At 44.7% G+C, this 27,086-nt stretch overlaps 1 protein-coding gene across 1 annotated transcript in view; it reads left to right on the top strand.

Moving 5' to 3' along the window:
• The window catches only part of NYAP2 (neuronal tyrosine-phosphorylated phosphoinositide-3-kinase adaptor 2), a 540,181-nt gene that overhangs the window by 279,432 nt on the left and 233,663 nt on the right, over positions 1–27,086 (top strand).

Below are 27,086 nucleotides of genomic sequence, written 5' to 3' on the forward strand. Positions count from 1 at the left end.
ATGGGCCCTTTAAATGGACTGCAGAGGTGCATGCCTAGAGGACGCTGGCATCGGGTGCAGGAGATGGTCGGTGGCATTCAGGCTGCAAAGATAGCGTCAGCGATCCAGCTGCAAAAAAGGCCATGTTGACGGCACTCCCAGCCACATATAAGATGGCAGGAGCAGCAGCAGTGTGGCTCCCAGTGGCGGAGAGGAAATGCTGGCAGCACGTGGGCTGCAAAGCACTGGAGGTATCAGTGGCACTCCTACCGTGAAGATGGCGAAGGCAGCCATAGGAGCGACAGCAGCTACAATGCTGCATGGACCAGCTCTGCAGTGGCGTCAATGCTGCGGAAAAAGGGATAGCATCGGTGGCAGCCCTGCCATGAGGAAGCACACGGGACCAGTGTCCTGCTGGCAGAGGTGAGAGGCCAACTTGTGGGCTTGTCACGCGGAGGCATTCCAACACAGCAATTATGAATCTGAAAAGAACTAAGGACATTTTTTCAAAACTGAAAATTATACATGTGCATTTTGGTCATGCTAATATGCATGTCACTTGCAAAAATCAAAACAATAACTTTCTCGCCAGGTGCAGTGACTCAGCATGGTGCTTCCTGATTCCGATGCACATCCTTAATGAGCCAGTGTTCGCAAATCACAAACATCTGAAAACAGTGTTATTAATAAGTAGAAAAGTTCCATATACATTTTGTCTCTGCTAACACTTCACCTTTCATTCAGCAAAATCTCAAGGAACCAGTCATTTAAACCTATAAAGTAGATGATTTAATAAAGAGAAAGAATGCAATTGGATTTTGAACAGTTGGAAGCCAATGCACAGTTTACATCAAAGTCTGTAGAAAGAATGGTTGATATAATGAGGTAAGACTATACATAATTCAAATGCTTGCAGAGTGAACAGAAGAATGCAAACATTAATATTACAGGTATGCATAGATTATTCTGTTTTAAAACTTAAAATTATGGGCTACAGTTTCAGACATGGGGCCAGATTCACTGAGGCTGTTCTCCCACTCTTTATCCATGAGAAAAAAAGTTTAGTTATTTGTGAACTGGGCCCTTAGTTGGGATCTACATAAATAATATAAAGTTATGTGAGTAGATTGATTGAATTTTTAGTTGCCCCAAACTACATGTGTACTTTTTGATATAGCCAGATCAGAAAGTGTCTTTCCTGAGGGGAAGGGTGAGGGCATTCTAGGGGCATCCTTAAAAATACATTTTAGCCTAAGGAGGTAATTTTCAAAAGCCTGCATAGGACTAAAATCTGAAGGTACTTGACTTTAGCCCACATTTTCAAACCAGATTTATGCACATAAATATGTTTTGAACATTCCAGGTTGTGTTGGTATATATGCATGGATTTAAGTATAGAATTTAGAGTTGCACCAAAGCACATGTCAATTTCTGCATGCACATTTTACATACTGTATGTGCATAAATGCTTTCCCCACCCAAATTAGGTCACCCAGAATACCTAATGCAATTGTGGGGAAAAGTATTGCATAATTGAGTTAGATGCTTACTTTTACCTCCACAACCCCCCTAGACCTTTTTCAAAGGCTGATTTACTTGCATTAACTGGGGTTTTTGGATGTAAATCCTTATAAAAACTACCCCCAAAAATGTATGTACATAATAGGCATGCTGCTTGTATGCAGACTTTACATTATTGTACAGTATTGCTTAAGTGTGCGTGTGTACTTCTAGCCAGACAAACTGATCTTCAGATACAATGAATGTGAGTTCCTTGTATCTGAAAATGGACTTGGTATGAACAGGCTGAAAATTACAGGTATCCTGTTGAAGTAAGACATAGTACTGAAAGTTTGAATGTGGGTGTATTGGTTTTTTGCTTTGGGGTGATGAAGTGAGGTTTGAAAGGGACAGTGTTTGATTCTAAGTGCGCTCTTGAGAGGGGAATCTTCCAAGGTGTGGAGGGGGATCTACTTGGGGAGATTTTCTTCCAGGCCGCTTTGGTTGACTTTTTATTTAGGGGCTTCACACTTGTGGCTAGATTCCCTGTTGGACTGTAGACCAGGGGACTTTAGTAAATAATCTTCTCAGTCTGGTAAGAAAGAAAATAATGCAAGGGGCATACTTAGACATTTTCATTTAAGATGACAAGGCCACTTCAGAAAAATTTAAAGGAGTTTTGTCCATGTCATATAACTGATGGAGATTATGGAATAAATCATTTTAAATAATGGCCTTCCAGTCCAGAAGCATAAGAGGTAGGATATGACTTCAGTCACATGCCCATCAAAGATGGAAATATGTTAAACATATACAATTCTAGATAAGTGATTCCCAAATCTGTCCTGGAGGACCCACAGCCAGTCAGGTTTACAGGCTATCCACAATGAATATGCTTGAGATAAATTTGCATGCACTGCCTTGATAGCATACAAATTTAATTCCATGCATAATCATTGTGCCTGACAATCTGACTGGTTGGGTTTCCCCCAGGACAGGTTTAGGAACCTCTGTTCTAGATGATCAAAAGACCCTCCTATTCCATGCTCATTTGCATTGTTTTTCACCCCCACATGCTCATTTGCATTGTTTTTCACCCCCACAATTGTGCACCCCCTTGCGCGCGCCGACCCAGGGTCGGCGCGCGCAAGGGGGTGCACAATTGTGCAACTTGCGCGCGCTGAGCCACGCAGCCTTCCTCCATTTCCTCCACCCCCCACCTTCCCCTCCCTTCCTCTACCTAACCCGCCCCCCAGCCCTGCCTAAAACCCCCCTTACCTGCGCCTGCCTCTGGGCAGGCGCAGGTTGCGCACGCCAGCCGACAGCCGTCCCGCAATCCTGGGCACAGTGGCAAATGGCCGCTGTGCCTGGAGGCTCCAACCCCGCCCCCAGACCACCCCGCCCATGCCCCACCCCCTTTTTAAAGCCCCGGGACATACGCGTGTCCCAGTGCTTGCGCGCATCGCCGGGCCTATGCAAAATAGGCTCGGCGCGCGCAGGAGCGGATTCTCGGGGTTACGCGCGTAACGTTCGTGCATAACCCTTTAAAAATCCACCCCATAATCCTTAAAGTGTTCCTTCTCTACTTCCTTCCCTGTTCTATGTGTTTATTCTCCCAATCTTGGTGTTCACATGCCTTTGCTCTTTATTTTTTGCTTGTTCTTTTCCTTTTCCTTTTTTTCTGTTCTTATGTTCAGGCAGTCTCTTTTATGCTTAAGAAGTTTATAAAAGATGATCACAATGTTATTAGTACAAATATTATGAGAAATTGCAAGAGGACTTAGCAAGACTGGGAGACTGGGCATCCAACTGGCAGATGACATTTAATGTGGACAAGTTCAATGTGATGTACATAGGAAAGAGAAATCCAAATTAGAGCTACACAATGAATGGTTCCACATTGAGAGTTTCCACCCAGGAAAAGGATCTAAGCATTAGGGATGTGAATCGGGCTTTGGACAATTGAAAATATCGGACGATATTTTCAAAATCATCAGAAATCGGGGGCTCCCCCAAAACGATAGGAAAACCCCACGATATTGATTTTGGGGGTGGGCGGGGAAAACGGCACACAAAAATAACCCCTAAACCCACCCCGACCCTTTAAAACTAATCCCTTAGCTTCCCCCACCCTCCCGACCCCCCCCCCAAAACATTTTACAGGTACCTGGTGGTCCAGTGGGGGTCCCTGGAGCGATCTCCTGCTCCCGGGCCGTCGGCTGCCACTAATCAAAATGGCGCCGATGGGCCTTTGCCCGTACCATGTGACAGGGTATCCGTGCCATTGGCCGGACCCTGTCACATGGTAGGAGCACTGGATGGCCGGCGCCATCCTGTGCTCCTACCATGTGACAGGGGCTGACCAATGGCACCGGTAGGGTCCCCCAAAGCTTGCCAAAAGCCCCTGGTGGTCCAGCGGGGGTCCGGGAACGATCTCCTGCACTCGGGCCATCGGCTGCCAGTAATCAAAATGGCGCCGATAGCCTTTGCCCTTACTATGTCACAGGCGCTACCGGTGCCATTGGTCAGCCCCTGTCATATGGTAGGAGCCATGAGATCCTCACAGAGAGGCCTATTAGATGTTCCATCAATTCATCAGGCAATGGTTTGCTGATACATGGAAGCACACTTTTTTCCTGGCTGCCCCTGAGGTTTGGAATTCCATTCCACAAGAATTATGGCTGATGAGCTGCACAAAGACATTTAAGATTAGGTTGAAAATCTTTCTCTTCAGTTCTGAGATGTGGCTGATTCTGTTGTTTTCTTTTCTATCTTTTCTGTTACTTTTGCTATGTGAAATAAATTATGTATCTTTTATTGTTCACTGCCTAAGGCTTCGGTATTGGCGGCATATAAACAAATAAACAAATAAATAGATAAATAAATTGGCAATGCTACACTTTCTAAGGTAGATGGTAGGGTTCTTACATTACCAAGAATGTGCATTTATTCCAATCAAATGGGTTATCCAAACCAAAAGGGCCCATTTTCATTTTAGTTCAGATTACCCAAAATAAATGTGCCATCCCTATATAAACTCATGCATGCTATTGCAAAATAGCATGAATGATTTTCAGAGAAAAACCCCCCATCACTAACCCCTTTCAGGCTATTGCCATTTTTTTATTCAACCAATGTTTGTATGGCCATACAAGAAAAATATCCTTGGCCAGCCTTGTTTCTGGTGCCATTTTGACGTTATCCTTGGTGCCAGTCTCAGAACAGGCCAGAATCATTTTTAAAAGGATTCCAGTAGGGCAGGAGCAAGTGACGATCTCTCTTGCCCCTTTCTTGTGCCTAGCCCCCCCACAGAAAGGGTAAACAGTGACTGGGGTAGACCTTGGCCTCTACAGATTTCTTGGTGGGGGGCAGGGTCACCCTGGCTGGGCTTGGCTCATCCCTGCTGGGTAGGCCCTAGTGTCTTGGAGGGGTCGAGGGCTCAGAGAAACCTTGGGAAGGCTCCAGGAAGTGGCAATGGTTGCCCTGGGAGTCCCAGTTTCAATTTATTTTTTATTTTTTTAATGTTTATTTCAGTTAGGCAAATGAACTGAAAAGAAATAAACAGTAAAAAAAAAATGAAAAAAAAAAGACTGCCCCCCTCAGCCCAAAAGGCAAACAAACTGAACTAAAAAAAATGTTGACTGCAACCCGGCGCGCACAGATCTACGCCCAATTTTATAACATGCGCGCGCAGCCACACGCATGTTATAAAATCCAGGGTTGGCGCGTGCAAGAGGGTGCACGATTGTGCGACTTGCGTGCGCTGAGCCACGCATCCTTCATCCGTTCCCTCCGCCCCCCCTCCCCACCTTCCCCTCCCTTCCCCTACCTAACCCGCCCCCTTACATTTAATTTTTAAATTGTGCCTGCCTCCGGGGAGGCGTAGGTTGTGCGCGCCGGCGCCGGCCGGTCCGCAATCCCGGGCAATCCGGCCCCGCCCCCAGCCTGCCCACTCCGTGCCCATTTTTTCAAGGCCCGGGACATACGCACGTCCCGGGGCTTGCATGTGTCTCCGAGCCTATGCAAAATTGGCTCAGCGCAGGCAGGAGGCTTTTAAAAGGGTTACACTCGTAAGCCTTTTAAAATCCGCCCCTATATATTGAATACAATTTATAGGTCAGTGTAGTTTTTTCACCTTTTTGCATCATGTTCAAACCTTTGTATTATGACTACACAAAAGGGAAACTTCTGTTATTAAAGAAGGGAGAGGGCTGTTTCAGAATAAAACACTTTATTTAAGACCTTTCATGTATCTCTGTGAGTTCGTGTTTGTGTGTGCATGAAACCTTAAATAGGATTGCAGTGCTTATGGGAGGCAATTAGAGGCAGCAGAATGTTTGCGAGTGCTCCATGCCAAAAGGACCCAAACCTTATCAGCAGCTTGGCCCAGAATAAGACAGGCAGACAGAGACAGAAAAGGACAAACCATTCTGTTGTACATTCAAATTTTAGAAAGCAAGATAGGAAATATGCACACCACAGTGTTAAATAAAATTCGCTCTCCATTTCTAAAGTAAAGAAGGAAGGTATTGTATTCGAAAGAGGAAAAGTGAACATATGCACACACACTCACACACTTGAACGGTAGTAAATCTCACATACCTGTGTATTTGTGTCAGAAAATGTTTATCTGTGTGAGTGTGTCTGTAGGATGATTGGGGGTATGTGTAGGTAGAAGTATGTGTTAGGGTGTGGAGGGCAGGGAATGTATGATGATGTGTGTCGGGGAGGAGAGTGGTGTTATGGGGGTGCTTTATGTGGGGGTAAGGGGATGTTATGTATAGGGTGTGTGGGAGGGGTATGTGTGTGTATGTATGTGTGTGTGCAGAGGATATGGTGTGTATGTGGGATTGGGGGTGTATGTGTGAGGGTGTGTGTGTGTGTATGTGTATGTGTATGGTAAGGGAGTTGGGATGCCTCCTATAATACATTAATGGGGACTTTATTGGAAAGGTTCATTTCTGAAAAATACTGACCCAATATTTTTGGTTTTCACTTATCTGAGATATTCCCATTTTCTTTCAGCAAACCAAATTTGGTGACTTTTCATCCCTTCTTTGGAGAATAATTTGTCACTAGATGGATGAATGGATGGATGGATAAACCAATATGAAGTCCTTTTATATAATTCTTTCCAATGTTCCATATGTTTGAAAGCATATAAAGAAGAGTCATGAACAGAATGCAGCTGTTTTCTGTGAGGAGCTGGTCTAATCCAAGAGGGAACAGGAAGTAAGCTAAAGAAGCCAATTAGCTCCATTACTGGGCTAACTGGCTCCCTAGGCAGTCCATGGGTGGGGACAACCAGCAATGCAGACAGTCCATTGGCAGGGCCAACCAGCGATGCGAGCAGTCCATTGGCAGGGCCAGTTGTTGAGGGGATCCTTGTATGTTGCAGTTGGTTGCCACTATCCTTCTACGTTAATGTAGGCACAAGCTAGTGGCTGTGTAATGGTTCAGGACACCTTCTGCTGCTACAGCAGTGGCATGGATTGCTGAGGTGCATTTCACCCCTAGGACCTGGCATCCTGGGCAGCCACTTGTGTTTGCTGACTCTTTCAACAGTCCTGATTGCTATAAAACTTTTATAAGAGGTGACTGAGGAAGAGTAGAGTATGAGAATCCCATACTTACTGACTGCATTCATGTAGTTATCCTTATCAAACAGCTCACAAAAAATGGCCAGATAAATTGCATATTGCCAAAATGCAAATCAGTCCCAGGCCTAGATTAAGGCATAGACAATGTAGGCAACTGCCTCCGAGCTAAATTGTTAGCTGTAGAGTATTTTCATCACCAATGCATAGTGAAATCTAGGCTTGCTGCATCTTATATATCACTCACCTCTATGTTGCAGCACTGGCCCCACAACAGAAGCAGCAGCAAGCAAACTAAGGAAATTCAATGTTAGGCCTGCTGCACTCCTCGTGCACTCACTGGCCCTGCAACAACCCTCCCCTCACATGGGTTTCCATACTAACAGAAAAATCATGTGGGAAGAGGGGACAAAGTACCACAGGGGTAGTGAGTGCAAGAGGGTTGCAGAAGGCCTTGCACTGAATTGTTGCGTCTCTTGTTGCGCTCACACCGTGAAATAGAGATGAGGGGGGATGACATAAGAGGGATCCATTTCTGCAAGGGGGACAGGGGAATAAATGGTCCTCTGCCCTTACATGGGCAGGGGGGCGGCAGTTGTGGATTACCCCCCCCTCCATTACCTATAGGCACTGGCAAATTAAATCCAGCCCTGATCAGCCCTACATAGAAACAGAAGATGATGCCCGCAGATATGGACCATCTAGGCTATAATGAATCAGGGACTCAGTCAATAAGAAATAAAATAAAATAAATAGTCTTTCCCAAGTTGTCTCTAAGGGAAGATTGCTCGGAACATCTGGCTTTAGCATGCCCATTTTTACCTGCCTAATTTGATGTCCAAAATCCTATTTTCTGTCTGATCTCCTCTATCCTTTGCTCTGCCACTATGGCCCCTCTGTGTCTGTCCTAAGTATCTTTGAATTTTGCTATGGTTTGGACTCCACACTACATATGCCACAGATGGGCACATTTCACTATGAAGTACCTTAGTATAGGGGTTAATAAACATGTGGATAAAGATGAACCAGTAGATGTAGTGTATTTGGATTTTCAGAAGGCGTTTGACAAAGTCCCTCTTGAGAGGCTTCTAAGAAAACTAAAAAGCCATGGGATAGGAGGTGATGTTCTTTCGTGGATTACAAACTGGTTAAAAGACAGGAAACAGAGAGTAGGATTAAATATATTGCAGGAGGACCTTGCAAGATTTGAAGATTGGGCATCCAAATGGCAGATGAAATTAAATGTGGACAAGTGCAAGGTGTTGCATATAGGGAAAAACAACCCTTACTATAGTTACACAATGTTAGGTTCCATATTAGGAGCTACTACCCAGGAAAAAGATCTAGGCATCATAGTGGATAATACTTTGAAATTGTCGGCTCAGTGCTGCAGCAGTCAAAAAAGCAAACAGAATGTTAGGAATTATTAGGAAGGGAAAGATTAATAAAACGGAAAATGTCATAATGCCTCTGTATCGCTCCATGGTGAGGCCACACCTTGAATACTGTGTACAATTCTGGCCGCCACATCTCAAAAAAGATATAGTTGCAATGGAGAAGGTACAGAGAAGGGCAACCAAAATGATAAAGAGGATGGAACCACTCCCCTATGAGTAAAGGCTGAAGAATTTAGGGCTGTTCAGCTTGGAGAAGAGACGGCTGAGGGGGGATATGATAGAGGTCTTTAAAATTATGAGAGGTCGGCGCTGGAACTTTTGGTGATGACATAGCGGAGTCGGAAGCCTGGGGGGAGAGCTCCACAGACCCCTCTCCGAAAGCTCAGGTTTTTACACATTTTAATGCCTCATTTTGAAGTTTCAGTGAAGCAAATTGGTAGCCGTGGTGATCATGGTGGGGAAGAGCTCTGAATCGGGCAGTGGGTCGGTGGGGGATGCGGCACCGGAGCACTCGAAGTGCGGTGGAAAGACAGGGCATACTTTTAAAATGGCAGCCGTGCCTGAAGCTCCCAAAACACTGGCGAATGTGTCGGCGGAAGCGCTCCAGCAAATTTCAAACAGCCCTCGATGATCGGCTCATTGAAATACAAACCTCGATGGAGGAAATTAAAAATATTATCGAGGGGCAGTCCAAACGACTAGAACAGGCAGAGCAATATCTCTCAGATCACGGAGACCGGCTGGTGTTGGCTGAGCAGCAAGTGAGGAGCTACAGGCCCAACAAACACTACTCTTGGATAGACTTGAGGACCAAGAGAACTGCTGCCACTGGAATAATATTAAAATCATTGGCTGTCTCGGAGACTCTACAGAAATAAGCACTGCATGATTTTATAGAGCACTGGCTTCCTGAGCACCTAAAGCTCGACCTGCATAATGATCAGCTCCACTGTGAGCGCATCCACCTAGTAGGCCCACCACATGTGAATGCTTCCAGGCCGTACCTGGTGATGGCCCATATCCTAAACTAGGCCCATAAGACCCAGCTATTGCGGGCATATCGCCAGCAGTCAACAGTGGAATATCAAGGAAATTGCATCCTTCTTTTCAACGATTTCTCCACAACTACCGCAGCCCAACGTAGGGAGATGTCTCCTGCCTGCTCGGAACTCCAAAGACGGGGGATTCATTTCGCCCTACTTTACCCTGCTAAATTGAGGGTATCCCATGAAAATAAGGTGCTTTTCTTCACTACTAAGCATCAAGCAGCAACATTTTTAGCTTCATTGCCGGCGGAAAATACACCATGACCCTGGAGATTGCGCTTGGTCTGGCTTTTGATTTTGTGCCTCACTTAAGGACCTTGTAGTGAGTAATAACTGATTTGGACCCAATGTTTAGGCTATGGTTCAGCCCGGTTACTGATGTCTGGCCCTTGCCACCTATTTGCTATCTCTGGTTCAAGGTACAGACCGTTGACCTGTGTTTTGGTTCCAAGGGCCATTATCATGGGTTTCTAATATTATCCCAGGTGTTCCTGGAAGGATAGTCTATAAGAAGTTGCATTCACTGAATATGCCTCTTAATATGGTTTAGTAGGGGTGTTATGTTTAAGCAGAATTGTTGTAACTGAGAGGGGGCAATGGGGGGGGGGTATTCCTGAGTGTAGACAGATATGGCTGGTCTGTGTGAGGGGGGACCCTGAGCCTCTTCGAGCATCATGATACTTGTGTTTCAGTATATGTGGCGAATGTGTGTGAATGGGGTTGGATGTATGTGTGTCAGGGGTGGGAATGCACAGGGGAATGCAGATAAGGGGAGGAGACCAAGGGGCGGGTTCTACGCTTACCAGGGACATGATGGGGAAATTGGAGGGGTACCACTCTTAGGGCTTAGGCTGGGAGGCCCTGAGATACTAGATTCCTATGTATACGCTGGGAGTCCTCTATGGACTCTTTTCACTGTTCCAAATACTGTAGGTAGAAATGGTTAAGGTTAAGGTCACCTTTTTAAATGTTGATGGGATACACTCACCTATAAAGTGGGGGAAGCTAATATCCATGTTTCAGTGCTTGCGTTCTAATGTGGTGTTTTTACAGGAAACTCATTTGACGGACATTGAACACCAGAAACTGAAGAGAGATTGGGTGGGGCAATGTGTGTACTCCTTCTCCTCTCGAAAATGTGAAGTGGCCATCCTTATTCATAAGCAGTTACCCTTTCAAGTGGACTGAGTGTGACAGGACCCTGACGGATGATATATAATAGCTGCGGGGACGTTATATGGACAGGAGATGGCATTTTGTAATCTAAATGCACCCAATGTGTATTCTCATTCTTTTTTTACTAGTCTAGTCACCTGTCTCACTGACCTAAGTGAATACCAGTTGGTGGTTGGGGAGGATTTTAACACAGTAGTGGACAAGGTTGTTGACTGTAAACCCCCGAAGGTAGTGGCCAAAGGGACCGACAGCTGGGGGTCAATTTGCTATCATATCAGCTAAAATTGTTAGATGTTTGGCGGGTGCTACGTTCCTGGGAACAAGATTTTACTTTCTTCTCCAATCTTTACCAAACAAACTCTAGATTGGATTATATATTGACTTCAGACACTCTGTTTCCAAGGGTAGAACATGCCACTATTGGCACTATTTCTATTTCCGACTACACTCCCATTTCTGTCTGCTTAGAGATTGAAAGCTCACACCATGCTCCTTTCTCATGGCACATGCGTCCCGATCTCTTTCTCGATAAATCTTTTTATACTTATCTGAATACCTGTTGGGAAGAATACATAAAATCTAACACTGCACCAGAAATCTCTATTGCCACTTTATGGGAAGCTGGCAAAGCTGTGATCCAGGGCCATATCATTGTATATGTAGCTAAACTGAATAGAACCCTCAATAAGGAGATCCTTCACCTCACTAATGTGCTTAAGTCACTCCAATTGCTGCATGTGAGGCATATGTCTGACTCTGCATGTCTCCAGGTGGAACATGCACGTACTACCCTAAATTTCTTACTTCACAAACAGGCTACTAAGTCCTTGTGACACTACCAGTATCAATTATATAAACATGGTAATTGACCGAGTAAACTATTAGCAAACTTGGTACGGGTCTGTCAACAAAAATCCATCATAACTGGTATAAAAGGCAGGGATGGCAACCACTGAGTCACACAGGCAGATATTTCCTCTCGTTTTTTAGAATACTATAGTGCCCTATACTGTCCTAGACCTAGAAATGCTGAGCTTTCTGCATCGTTTTTTCATGATTTTCCATGCCCAAAGCTCTCCCCCACTCAAAATGCTCTCCTAAATGCACCATTTAAAGACGGTGAAGTAAACTCTGTGATACAGAGTTTAACCCTAGGGAAAGCAGTGGGACAAGATGGGTTGGGGGCTGAATTCTATAGAATATTGAAGTTCCCTCTTCTCCCGATGCTGACTTCTTTCTATAATGATCTCTCCACTATGAAACTGATAGCCCCCGATATGAACCAAACGACGATTGTGGTCCTGCCCAAAAAGAGTAAAGATCCACTAGACATGACAGCATATCACCCCATATCTCTCATCAATGTGGATATAAACATTTTTGCATCAGTTTTGGCGGCTAGATTGAACACCATCCTCCCTGGTTTGATACATTCGCACAAAACAGGCTTTGTCAAAGGTCGGCAGGGGGTGAAAAATGTTTGCCGCCTTATAGCAGCCTTAAGCTAACGACCCTCTGTGGAAGCATTGATTTTAAGCCTGGATGCCGAAAAAGCGTTTGACTCCCTATCCTGGGAATATTTTTTCTGGGTCCTGCAGCAGTATGGGTTTACTGGTACATTTTTTGCATGGTTGGAGACTCTCCAAATCACCCCCAGCGTGTGCATACTAATTAATGGAGCGCTCTCAGACCCCTTTTCCCTTCTCTGCAGGGTGCGCCACGGGTGCCCCCTTTTACCACTGTTGTTTGTTTTGGCGATTGAGCCTCTGACGACCTGCTTGCATCATGATCATAATTTCTGGGGCCTTAGCATTGGGGGTCACCTGTTGAAAGTAGCCATGTTCGCAGATGATATCCTGTTGTTTGTGGGATGTCCCCATACCAGTATCCCAGTAATAATACAACTATTTAATCAATTTAGGGATATTGCGGGACTTACGATTAACTTCTCAAAATCGGAAGTGCTAGCTATGGACCCACCCCTACAACACACTTGGCGGGACACTTTTCCTTTTTCCTGGGTGTCTGCTGAACTTAAATACTTCGGGGTATGGGTTCCTAGGGATTTAAAATGTTTATATGCTATAAATATTAAGGAAACTCTAGTAACTCTACAATCACAGTTGGCAGCATGGCAATCCCTACCCCTATCTCTTTTTGGTCGTTATGCTTTAGTGAAAATGGTGATTGTCCCTAAATTACTTTACAAAATACATATGCTACCTTGCTGGCTTATGGTCCAAGATCTCCAAAATTTCCAATTAAGTATTACATGGTTCATTTGGGCTGATAAAAGAGCAAGGGTAAAGTACAGCACTCTTGCCAGTTTTAGGGAGCAGGGTGGCCTGGGCCTCCCTGATTTTCGACTTTATAATGCAGCCTGCCAACTGAGATTTGTGGGAGAATGGCTTACTGACTCTTATGCTTATTGTGAACCAAGCCTGCTTCAAAAAATGTCAGCCCCCTGGACGCCACTGTTTCTTCTTCAAGCCAGCCCAGCTACGCTGAGAACTCTGGAATTTCCTAGAATACTGCTTTATCAATGCATACAAGCCTGGCAGTGGTTATGCGCTACTAGAGGATTGAATGGTACGACATCTCTTTTACTTCCCTTCATGGGCAATGCTGATTTTCCTCCAGAACGAGACTATAGCCTTATTTTCAAACAATGGCAGGGCATTGCCTTTATCTTCTACTTATATGAGAGGGAGACGCCTACAGTACAGCCATTTCAATCATTAATAAACACTTTTCAAATATCCTCCCGACATTTCTTCACCTACTTGCAGGCCCAACACTATCTACAGGCATTTCAGAGAACAGCTGACGCTTTTGCTTCGGAACTATCCTTTGCAACAAAAATCATTGACACAGCCTGTGTCAAAAATACCATCACCGGCTGGAACATACTGGGCAAGAGTTTTCGCCAACATTGCCACTTGGAAATGCTGGCTAAGTAATGGACTGAGTCGTTGGGAGACCTTTGGACAACTACATTAATACTCATCTGTTTTAAATCACTGTATTCCCACATTCCGGATCAAGGACTGAGAGAACTACAGTTTCGAATTCTGTATCATGCCATATGTGATGATGTTCGGCGTTTTTGTATAAAGCGTCTACCCTCCCCATGCTGCATAAAATGTGGGACCAAGGATGGTACTTTGCTACATCGACTACTGGAATGCGTGACCCAGGAGGGGTTCTGGTCTATAGTCCTCGAGGTTATCGGCAAATGTACTGGAGTGCTGGTAGCAAAAGCTGGGGGGATCCTCCTACGAGGCTCTCACCCACAACAGGTCTCCCTAGACCGTTTTGGGCGATGTGCTGTGCTATTGGCCTGTCTACTATTCTCTCAGTCTGAATGGAACCTTTATCCCAGCCAGCTGTTATGGCTTGGTACCAGAGGATGGCGGCGCTCATGCAAATGGAATGGCTTGACTTTACTGTGGGACATTGCAAACCGGACAAAGTTTATTGCAGCTGCTCGGCCACTTTCTTTAAACTCTTGCCTAAGGACATGCAAAGTAGTCTGCGTGCTACTGGCTATAAAGCGATTTGGTTCTAGTTCCAGTCCTTGTTTGTATTCCCAAATATTGTCCCCTGGTATTGTGGGCCTTGGGCTCGGTTTCTGGGTTGGGGGGGAGGGGGTATGTTTCTGGTGTATGGAGTGGAATGTATGGATGTGTGTGAGGCTAAAGTGTATGGTGGATGCTTATATTGAGTTCTACGTCAGAAAACAGAGGTTTGCAGCCTAGAATACTATAAAACAATGGTTACATAGATTGTCACATGATTTGTTCTGAAAACTTTATGGGGTAGATTTTAAAAATTTGCGCAATCGCATACTTTTGTTCGCGCACCAGGCGCAAACAAAAGTATGCTGGATTTTATAAGATACGTGCGTAGCCACGCGTATCTTATAAAATCCGGAGTCGGCGCGCGCAAGGGGGTGCACATTTGTGCAACCTGCGCGCGCCGAGCCCAGCGCACGCTGCCTGTTCCCTCCGAGGCCGCTCCGAAATCGGAGCGGCCTCGGAGGGAACTTTCCTTCGCCCTCCCCCGCACCTTCCCTTCCCTTCCCTTCCCCTACCTAACCCACCCCCCCAGCCCTATCTAAACCCCCCCCCACCTTTGTCAGCAAAGTTACGCCTGCTTTCAGCAGGCGTAACTTTGCGCTCGCCGGCCGGTAGCCCTGCTCCGTGTTCCGGTCCCAGGGGCTGGTCCGGAGGCCGCGGCCATGCCCCCGGAACACCCCCGGGCCGAAACCACGCCTGTGTCGCCGCCCCCGAAACACTGCGTCACGCGCGACACGCCCCCAAAACGCCGCGTCGCTCCGGGCACGCCCCCGACACGCCCCTTTTACAAAGCCCCGGGACTTATGCGCGTCCCGGGGCTCTGCGCGCGCCGGTGGCCTATGCAAAATAGGCGCGCCGGCGCGCGAGGGCCCTGCGCGCCTAAATCTGGCCAGATTTACGCGCGCAGGGCATTTAAAATCCGCCCCATGTGCTGTATAAGATGTACTGACCATGCTATTTCTGGTTGTGAACCTCTGTAAAATGTCAATAAAAATTATTTTGGAAAAAAAAATCATGAAATCGATTTTCAGAACAAACAATCTTCAACGAGTAGATGTGAATCAGTTATTTACACTTTCAAATAATAGAAGGACTAGGGGGCACGCCATGAAGTTAGCAAGTAGCACATTTAAGACTAATCAGAGAAAATTATTTTTTATTCAAGGCACAATTAAGCTCTGGAATTTATTGCCAGAGGATGTGGTTAGTGCAGTTAGTGTAGCTGGGTTTAAAAAAAGGTTGGGATAAGTTCTAGGAGGAGAAGTCCATTAACTGCTATTAATCAAGTTGACTTAGGGAATGGCCTCTGCTATTACTGGCATCAGTAGCATGGGATCTTCTTAGTGTTTGGGTACTTGCCAGTTTTTTGTGGCCTGGTTTGGCTTCTGTTGGAAACAGGATGCTGGGCATGATGGACCCTTGGTCTGACCCAGCATGGCAATTTCTTATGTACTTATGTTCAAACAAGTCTTATATAGTGGATGCTACTAAAAAAAAAAAAAAGATAAAGACACCTACTTTTATTATTTTGAATATGAAAACTACTTGTTAAAAAAATGGTCGGCTATTCTAAAGTATACATATACTGTAAAAGTATGTGACACGCTATCTAATTTGCAGTATGACCATATCCTTTCCAACAATTTATGCTCACCAATAAAATTATTTTCTAAAAGGATAAAAATATGAATCACTGAAGAAGACATCATTTCATAAATAATTGCTGATCTTTCTGTAAATGGTTGCTGCCCCTGACTCATTTGCATGACCCTGCTATTCCATTCTAAGACTATTCCAGCAATAAACACATTTTCATAATGCTGGACTTATTTAATTCACAATTGCTTAGTCAAGATCAAGTATGCCAGAAATTAATCATGGCTTCAGTTCTACAAACTCCCCAAGTGGCGGGAATGACTGAATATCTGGAGGCAATCAGTCCGCAGTATTTGTTTCACCCTTCATAAAAGATATGTGAGCCATCACAGATTAACTACTTTTCTATGATTCCACAGAATATAGGCTTTCTTTGCTTTCTTCTTCTTTCCATTGTCATCAGTTCTACAGTTCAGACTTTTGAAGAAGTTTTGAAGAATGCCTTTGTACATACCTGGGATTTAACTTTCAATTTACAATCACTCTATTTTCATCTATTAATGGAGGCGGAGAGGGAGGGCATGAGGGGGCAGGTATGCACACAAGATGTCTCTTCTTTCATACACACTCACTCTAATACACTCACATGTTCACTCACACATACAGTCCATGCTCATTTTCACACACTTGCTTGCTCACATTCATCGCATCTTTCCACTCATACATATTCATGCCCCATCACATATATTCCCTACCCTCATGCACACATCCACTCACATATGCGCACACAAGCCCCTTTTACATATGTACACATGCTAGGGATGTGCAGCAGGGACGGATTCGTCCCATTCGGTATTCTTATTCGTCGGGACCCAAATCCGTTGCATCCATTCTTGGTGGACCCCGATCCATTCATTAGTTACATATGCATTCATTTCCCAAAAAAACCCCCATCCTAACCCTTTAAATTTAATTTACTACAACCCCCCCCCCCCACTCTCTTGACCCCCCCAAGACTTGCCAAAAGTCCCTGGTGGTCCAGCGGGAGTCCTGGAGCGATCTCCTGCACTCAGGCCATCAGCTGCCAGTATTCAAAATGACACCAATAGCCACTGCCCTTACTGTGTCACAGGGCCTACCAGTGCCATTGGTCAGCCCCTGTCACATAGTAAGGGCAAAGGCTATCGGCGCCATTTTGAATACTGGCAGCCGACGACCCAATTGCAGGCGATCACTCCAGGACCTCCGCTGGACCACCAGGGAATTATGGCAAGCCTTGGGGGGGGGGGGAGACTCCTGACCTCCCCAAGACTTGGGGGGGACTCCTGACCTCCCAAGACTTGCCAAATGTCCCTGGTGGTTCAGCGGGAGTCCTGGAGTGATCTCCTGCAATCGGGTCGTCGGCTACCAGTATTCAAAATGGCGCCGATAGCCTTTGCCCTTCACAGGGGCTATCGGCGCCATTCTGAATACCGGCAGCCGACAGCCCGAGTGCAGGAGATCGTTCGAGGATCCCCGCTGGACCACCAGGGATGTTTGGCAAGTCTTGGGGGAGTCAGGAGGGTGGGGGTTTATTCGTTTGTGATACGTTATATTCGTGTGAGTTCACCATACGTTTCGTGACCCCCACGAATACAACAAATATGGCATATACGTTGCGGATTGCCAATACGTGCAAACGAATGAACACCCCTAACACATGCCCCCCTCATCAATAAATGCACAAATGCTCAATGCCCCTCCCAATCTCTCCCTACCCCAAACCCACCAGTGGCAGCAATCTCCTAAGGGCACCAGCCAATATAATCATGATCAACAACATTATCATCATAATCGACTTCTGCTGCTGCTGCTACTGCTTCTGCCATCAGCCTCCTCCTTTCTTCTTGCCAACAGAGTCAGACAGAGGCCTCCTCCCTTCTTCCAGCCAGCACAGTCAGAAAAAAGGGCAGGAGGCATACCATTGGTTCGCGAGGGCAGGAAGAAGAAAGGAGATCTATTGGTCTCAGGGCAGGGAAAAGGCTTGTGTAGGCCAGTCAGATGCCTTCTAGTCTGGCTGCTTCACTAGCACAGTAGCAACAGGATACCCAGAGATTATAGGTATTGATCCAGAGACCCAGCAGTTCATTAGAATTCCGGAGTCTCCCGGTCAAATCCGTAGAGTTCTCAGGTATGCCTTTGCATTCTGGTTGCATGAGTATTTCACTTTGTTGTTTTTCTCCTCACAGCCTCAGGTGCTACCTCATGCTACATGGTTTCCATGGCAACCTTCAAACAAGCTGCTACAGGATACAAACTGTGGCCTGGAATCTGAGATAAGGCTGTCATTGTAATGAACACCCCTAACAGCCCAACTTCTCAGCCATGACCTAATAAATATATCCTTAGTATTACATTTGGTAGCGACCTGTCCAGAGCACACCAGTTCTTAATTTTGTCCCTTATTTGTTTTTCTTTACCATCATTGCTGGCACCATTTTATTTTTGGCTTGCCTAGAGTTTCACCAGCATGGTAGAGCTTATTAAGGGCCCCTGGCCACTTGCAGTTCACTTTCAATTAAGGCAGAGGGAGCTTGTCCAGGGCTCCACTATCTTTCTCTTGTCTCCTTTTACATTTTAAAATGCCTCTGATGGCTAATGTCAGTGGTGTCACGGACACTACAAAGGAAAGTCTTAAAAACACCTGCCCATTATTTATTTATTTATTTATTTGTCGAGTTTTATATACCATCATTTGGTTTCGTCATCATAACGGTTTACAAAGATTCGAGTGGTACAGTAGTTATTACATAAGTATTAAAGCGGTCATAATGTACATTGGGGCAGCATGAAAAGGTACATTCTGGTATAATTACGTAGTTGGGTAATAGAATGATAGCAGTATTATGTTGGAGGAGGGAGATATTAGGTTATTAGGGTGATAAGTTTTGAGGGATATATGTTTGATTATGTTCGTCTAGGAGGTCTTTTGTTGTGGGGGGATGGTTCGGTTGCTCAAATGTGTCTTGGTAGGCTCTGGTGAACAGCAGTGTTTTCAGTTCTTTCTTGAATGTTTTTAGGTTGGGTTGTAGCCTTAGTTTAGTCGGGAGTGTGTTCCAAAGTCTGGGGCTGGCGATGGAGAAAGCTCTTTCTTGGATTGTTGTGAGTTGCATAGATTTGACGGAGGGGACTGTCAGGAGGCCTTTGTTATTGGATCGTAGGTTTTGTTTGGGTTTATGGAGAGTGATGTTTAAGTCTGACCAGTTTGATTGTTCTTTGTGAATTAATTTGTGTGTGATGGTCAGTGTCTTGTATTCTATTTGGTATTTGATTGGGAGCCAGTGAAGTGATATAAGGGTGGGGGTTATATGTTCTTTCTTTTTTTTGCCTGTTAAGATTCTGGCGGCTGAGTTTTGCAGTAATTGGAGTGGTTTGATGTTGGAAGCTGGTAGACCGAGTAGAAGGGAGTTGCAGTAGTCGATGTTTGAGAAAATTAGTAGTTGAAATATAGATCTGAAATCTTGTGAGGTTAGGAATGGTTTTAGTCGCCTTAGGGTTAATAATTTATGGTATCCATCCTTGATTTTGTTTGTTATATGATTCTTGAAGGATAGTTCACTGTCAGTAATGACTCCTAGGTTCCTTGTCTGTGTTACTGGGAAGATTGTTGCTATTTGGTTTTCCAGCTTTAGTGGAGGAGGAGGTGAGGGGGTGGGTTTACGTTCCAAGATTATTATTTCGGTTTTTTCAATGTTTATTATGAGTTTTAGGCTTGTTAGTAGTTGTTTGATTGCAGATAGGTATGAGGTTGTTTTCTTGTAGGTTTCTGGCTGCCATGATAAATATGATTCTCGTATTCTTTACTGTAGAATTTTATTGAATCTTGTAGAGGCTATTAGGAATGTGCTTTCATTTAAAATTAATACTGTTTTTGTAATGGAAAAGTCTATTTTTATTTTGCTGTGAATAAAACAAACTGAAAATAGACTTACCCAAAAAATATCCAAATATTTTTGTATATTTTTGGTTAATTAATTTAAAATACATTTTTCAAAAGAGGGACGCTACAGTCTTCCCAGCCACTGTCTTAACTGATCTAGTGTCTCCCTGACCATCTTCTGCTTCCTTTCCCACACAAAAGTCATGGCCTCCTTGGGACCTTTTGCCACAAATAAGCTGGGTCTGAGGCCTCCATGACCCTACTCTATCCATAGGAGTGTATAGTAAAGAAAGGGGCAGGGTTGATCCCTAATCACTTCTTCTCAGATGAAAATTGGAGCAGGCCTAAGAGCTGGCTGGAGCCTTATTATTTCACAGTCATGAAGTAATATGATCATAAAGCAATATGGCCACAGCACAGACAAAGGGGACCTGCATGAGGCAGCCTTATATACTGTTGGGAAGGAAGGGTGTCTCACAATCAGGAAGGTCTTTACTTTCATGTTTAGTTAATTGAGATGTTTGTGTTAAGACTTAAGAGTGTGCTCATGTGAGCCCACATGCCTAAAGCTTAGCTTTCCATAGTACACATTCGTTGTGCATCTTATTACCATAGTACAGTGGTTCCCAAACCTGTCCTGAGGGAGCTCCAGCCAGTTATGTTTTCAGGATTGTCACAGTGAATATTCATGAGATAATTTTGCATACAATGAAGTTAATGCATGCAAATCTTTCTCATGTTTGGGAACCGTTGCCTTAGCACATTGGTTGTTAACATTTTTTTAAACACGTTTGCTAAGTTACATGCATGAAATTAATTTATTCAGAGTTTTCCCACTTGTTTGGTTAATAAATAAGGTTTATGTATAATCTTAAAAATTCATTGGTAGCTAGTCAGTTTGCAGCATTTAGTTCAGATAATTTTTTTTTTTTTTTCGGGGAGAGGGATCTAACCTGACATTCATCTGATCTTTCCTTCATTTGCCATTAGACCTGGTTTCAAAGAATGGCTGATTAGTTTTCAGTCTAGACACTTAAGTCCTGAGCTCTGCTTTGGAATTTAAATCACTGAAAGGTAAAAATATCTTGGCTTGAGAACTGCTGTTTCAGTGGTGATTGCAATAGCTTTTTTGTGCTTGCATTGTTCCTAATGCAAAGTATCATGGCACTAGACTGAACGAAGTCTTTTGTAAATATCAGACTGCTCAGGACCCACATGCCTAAGAACTGATGGTGGTTTTCCTTGTCATTCGTTTGCCTCCTAAAGAAGCATTTTCTAGGTTTGTCTGTCAGCATTACAGTAAGAAGTCTTCCTCAGCACCAGAAATTAAACTACTTGTTGTATGCTGACCATCTGCTTTGATAGGACTGAAAAATGGGAGCTGAGATTCAACATCCCATGGGTACGGATCTTTGAATTTCAGTGAATCGGTGAAGTAATTAAAATAAGCCAAGATTATGGTTGCAAGACAGCCGTGACTGTTTCTTTATTTGTATTTTAATCCGCTGTGCGTTCTTTTCTAAATGGCAATGCAGGAGGGAAAATAAAAGTAAAATGGAGCCCTCCACAGAGAAACATAAGTTCCATCCACTTAAAATTGGCAGGTAGCCATGGAAACAGCTGTGGCTCAGTACTTTGGAATCAATCGGGCTGCCTCTCACTGTCCTGCTCATTGCTTTTAAGTGGATTAGTCTGTTGAGTGTTATTTGTTTTAAAGATTTGGACCACATAGCTAATATATGTGCTGTACACCCCCTACAAGAACAAAATAATATCAGAAAAATAATCTTTAAAAGTTTCTTCAAATCTAAGTACCTTACTAATAGCACATCACTATTTGCCATTTACTTTTTCTACGTCTGGGCTGGATGCCAGCACTGTATATAATGAAAAGCAGAATTCTAGGTAGACCGATATATTACAAAAATGTCTGCAGCGTGCCAAACATGATCCAAAGTCATAGTAACATAGTCTTATCAATAGCATGACTCATCTCAAGATGGACTCATCCACTTTTACACAACATTCAGCATCATTTCTTCCACCACTGACCTCATTAAATCAATAGGGAAACAATTGTTTGGGTGAGAGCAGATGTGCACACATGGTGGTTTGGGTTGGCAGTCAGGCTTTGGCAGTGAATTAACTATTTTTGTTATAAGTCAGATATTAATTGCCTGGTTATGTATGCACTGGTTTGTAAAGGACTGCCTATGAACGATGCTGTTTGAAAGGAGAATGTTTTTGCTGTGATCCTGAGATGAATGAACTGACAGTAACTTCGTACTAAGGATGTAATAGCACTTAAAACATACAAAAAAAACCCCTCAAAACAGAAGTATGGGTTGATACAACAAAAGAGTCACTTAGTGTAATATTTTTGGATACATAAGATATTTTATATGTACAATATAAATATCATGAGATATAAAGACAGCGATCTCTCTTGCATGGATTGACAGTCTTGTGTCTGTAACTTGGTACTTGTATGATACCTACTTTCCTTCCTCTTTCATACACACACACAGGATCTCTCTTATATGTGCTCTATACACACACACGCTTTCTCTTACACAGGATTCCACTCTTCCATGCTCTCTCTCAAATACACTCAGGCTCCCACTCCCATATACATACACACACACACACACACACACACACACACAGGATCCCACCCCACACACAGGCTCTTATTCTCACATGCTCTTACATGCTCCCTTTTCCAAAAACTCAACACAATCCTCATTAGGAGCAAAAGGGGGAGCCTGTTCTGCTGCTACTCCTCGTGTGTCTGTCTGCGGTATTCAAAACTCACGGGGCTAGCATGTCCTCTATGCTGTTCTCGCAATGCATAAGATCAGCATAGAGCACTTACTGGCTGCATATGTTTTGAATGGCACAGGACCAGCACATTGGAGGAGCAGAAGAATGGGCACCTTCCGGTGAGGGTTTTTTTTTCTTCAACCGCCGGCCTCCCGGTCCTGCCTCTCTTCTATGCTGCCGGGCTTCCTCCTCATCCTGGCCACCGGTGAGATGGGATCCACTAGTGGCCTTGCAGACCTCCTCTTCATGGCCACCAGTAAGTTGGGGTCCACCGGCAGCCTCATGGGCCTGCTAGGTTGCTGGGCCTCCTCCTTTTCCAGGCCGCCAGTGGGATGGGGTCCGCCGGCGACCTCCTGAACCACTTCTTCTTCTTGGCTGCTACTTCCCTGGATGTGCAAGTCCGGTGTCCCCTGTGGCCCTATGACAGGGCTTCTCTTCTTGGGCCGCTAGGCAATGCTAACTGGATGGGCCTGAGCCCAAAGTGGCCTAAAAATAACCAAATAGTTTGAGATATTTTTGGTTCGTTACTTTAAAAACGGACCTCTCCAGGCCTCCTAGCCACTGAATTAACTTATTCAGGGTCTCCTTGGGCCACTGGATCTTGCTGAGCCCCCCCCCCCCCCCATTCCTGGACCTTTATTTTCAGGCAGAGGGAGTTTTTCCAGGTCTCCACTACCTTTTACATTTTAAAATGCCTCTGATGGATCTGGCTCCAGCATGTTACTCGTGTCTCTGGATCTGCTCATTCATCTCGTCTTGTCTTCCTGTTTATTTCATACTTTGTTCCTGTTGAGCCCCTACTACCTAGTCCTGCTGGCCACCAGCACCTGAGGGCTCAACTCAAGGGGAAGGTGGCTATCACAGGCAGCCGATGCCCTGCTGCTGTTCCAGATGAAACCCATCTGACTTGCCTTGCCAGTGCACTAGCCACTGGCCTTGGGTTCACACTCCCCACAAACTGCACCATCGCATTTAGCTGCACCAGATTATCAGGACACGTCAGGGGGGAACATGAAGACCTGGGTGTTTTTGTTGAGGCTTTGTTTTATGGATCCACACATATTTGCAGACTGCACGCACATGGACAGTCGGCTCATTTAGTCCTGGATAGAACATCTTCTTTCCCATAGAGACATAATGGCAATTTGCTAGACTTACAAACCTATCCGTAAACACGTTTAGGAGAATAATTCATCTGCGCATGCATCTGTAACACACATGCAAATTAAATTAGAATACCCGTACTATATTGTAAATTACTTACCAATGAATGTTAATTTCAGTTCTTAGTCAAATAAAACAAAATGAGCCTTTTCTAGTACCAATTTATGTGAACTCTTTACTTTTTCTTCCTAGTGATGTACATATCCCAGAAAGCCTTGGACAATCTCCTCATACATTCATATTATTTGTTTTTCTGCTGGGTGCCTGTATTGCTGATAATGATCACATAATAGAGATTGTTGCCTCTTCAATGTACTTCAGGATATTATAGGCTGATCCAATCAGCTGTCCATTTCTCGGTTTTATTAGTTTTCTTACAACAGAGTAGGGACCATGAAATTAAACTCAACAGTGGGAAGAGTTCATTGAAATTTAAATCTGGTAAACTGAGACTGACAAGTCCAAAGCTATTTCATTTTCTGCATCATCTTTTAAAATTACTTTCTTCTTCATTGTGGTACCGTATTATAAATCAGTGCTATCGTTTCTTTAGAGATGACCACATCTCTTCCAGTGCAAGCTTTAATGAACTTCAGAGTAATTCAGTGCCTACTTTTAAATGAACTTGCAGAAAAGGTTCCTCTTTTGTTCTGTATTGAATGCTTCTAGGTTCTTGATATGATCTCCTCTGTATTGCACAGATAAGAATCTATGTGTACTTTTGTTGTAAAGCTATTTAAATGTCTTCAATAAAGTAATAAGAATTCACCAGTTTATCAAATATTTTCCCAGGATGCAATCCACTAGGGAGGTGAATCGTTTTTCTGACGATTGAAAATCTCGGAAGATATTTTCAAACTTGTCAGAATTCAGGGGGTCCCCGAACCCGATAGGAAAACCCCACAAAATTTTTCATGGGTTTCTCTTTTCGTTTTTGGGGGGTGGGGGGTGGGTGGAAAGAAAGGGCACTTAAAAATAACCCCCAAACCCATCCCGACCCTTTAAATTTAATTATTTCTAATCCCCCACCCTGCCGACCCCTCCAAACTTTTTTAAAGTACCTGGTGGTCCAGCGGGGGTCCCGGAAGCAATCTCCCGCTCTCAGGCCATCGGCTGCCACTAATCAAAATGGCGCCGACGGCCCTTTGCCCTTAGCATGTGACAGGGTATCCGTGACATTGGCCGGCCCCTGTCACATGGTAGGAGTAATGGATGGCCAGCACCATCTTTAAAAATGGTGCGGGCCATCCATGTGACAGGGTATCCGTGCCAATGGCACGGATACCCTGTCACATGCTAAGGGCAAAGGGCCGTCGGCGCCATTTTGTTTACTGGCAGCCGACGGCCTGAGAGCGGGAGATCACTCCCAGGACTCCCGCTGGACCACCAGGTACTTTAAAAAGTTTTGGGTGGGGTCGGGAGGGAGGGGGATTAGAAAGAATAAAATTTAAACGGTCGGGGTGGGTTTTTTTCGGCACGACACAACCGATTTAAACGGGTAAAAACCACGGGAATGAAGATTTCCCGCGGTTTTTACCTGAACCCGATACCGGAACTAGTCCAGTACCGATTCACATCCCTACTATCTACTGAAAATTTAGTGGCATTCATAGAATCATGATGAATGTTTCAAACTATCTAATAAACCTTTAAATATTAGGGGCCAATGCAATAAATTTGAGGAGAAAGCAGGCGCTGAATAGTCAGTGCCTGCTTTCTTAATGCGCCCCAGGCGCCCACAAGGAGGGCATCATGCAATATTTAAATTAGGGGGTAGCATTAGCAAGGAGAGGCTAGGGTCGCTTGCGCAACCCTAGCGCCTCTTTGCTAACGAGAACCTGATCGTTTTTTGTGACTTTGTCGGTGTCGATTTTCCTGACCGGTGGACAGCCATCACGAAAAACGACGCTGATAGACCCGGCGTCAGTTTTCGTTACTGGCGGACAGCAGTCATGAAAACTGATACCAGGTTTATCGGCGTCAGTTTTCGTGATGGCTGTCTGCCGGTAAGGAAAACTGACGCCAAGGGTTCAGGAAGTGAACGCTTGTCAGTCGAGCGTCCATTTCCTGAACCTGACTGTATTTTTTTTTTAACTTTTTTTGTTTCTTGAATTTTTCATCCTACTAAATATCGTTATGATATTAAGTAGGAGGGAGTACAGAAAAGCAGTTTTTTTTTGCTTTTCTGTACTTGTTTTAGATGCGCTCAGCTATTAACGCCTGCTCCAGGCAGGCATTAATAGATGATAATTAAATGTGCATCCATGCCAGGTCAGCACACACAAAGGGGGAAGATTTTTGCAATTACACATGGCGATGCATCGGGGCCTTCCCCAGTTCCCTCCCAGTCCGCTCCAATTAAGGAGCGGACTGGGAAGGAACTTCCCAACCCCCTAGCCGGACCTTCCCCTTCCCCTATCCTAAACCCTCCCAAAATCATTAACCTACCTTTTGCACCTGCTTCTGAGCAGGAGCAAGTTGCGAGCGCTGGCACCCTGCTGGCACGTGATCCCCCGGCACAGCAGCAAATGGGAAAGAGAGGAGAGAGGATGTCCCAACCTGCTGATTCCAGAGTGCTGATTCTATCTTGCCTCGATGGTGTTCCAGCTTTTGGCCAGCCCTGGATGTTCTGATGTCATTTTTTCAGGACGCTGAGAGGGGCCTTCTTAATTGGGCCTGCAGCAGGGCGCAGCTGCCACCGGCGTGTCGCCAAAGGGGTGCGTGGCTTTGTCCAACTGTGGAACATTTAGTTGTTTGTCGCTGCTGCCCACTTTGAAGTCTCCTTCAAGTAAGTTCCTCTTTCTCCCATTATTTCTTGTTTGGTATCAATCTGTTGAATTGTATGGGGAAGAAGAGGAAGGGGACTATTCATGTTTTCCCCTCCAACCCCACAGTTCTTCTTCTTTCTGTGTCCCAGCCAATTATCAACGGGCTTTTGCAGCCTTTGAGTCCCAGTACACCATCAGGGCTGTCTCAGCTTGGCATGGGGGTTCCTGCCACTTCTTCGGGGAATTCCACCTCCCTCAGTCCTGATCTACGCCTACCACCTAGACTGGACTCTGTGCCTTTAACAGGTTCGCAGGAGATTTTGCCTCAGCCTTTAAGTGCTTTACAGGCCTCTCCTGTGGTGGGGGAACCTGTTTTGTTGGACCCTCAGGTTTTGTTTGATGTTTCTAATGCCTCAGTGGCATCTCTTCCTGGTACCTCTTCTAATCTTCCTGAGAGACCTGTGCAGATGAGCATGGAAACACTTTGGACTGCTATCAAGGGACTGGAAATTTCTCTTGGGTCCAAAATTGAAAATATTTCTA

The sequence above is a fragment of the Rhinatrema bivittatum genome, chromosome 9 (genome assembly GCF_901001135.1).
Source record: "Rhinatrema bivittatum chromosome 9, aRhiBiv1.1, whole genome shotgun sequence".
Taxonomy (NCBI): domain Eukaryota; kingdom Metazoa; phylum Chordata; class Amphibia; order Gymnophiona; family Rhinatrematidae; genus Rhinatrema; species Rhinatrema bivittatum.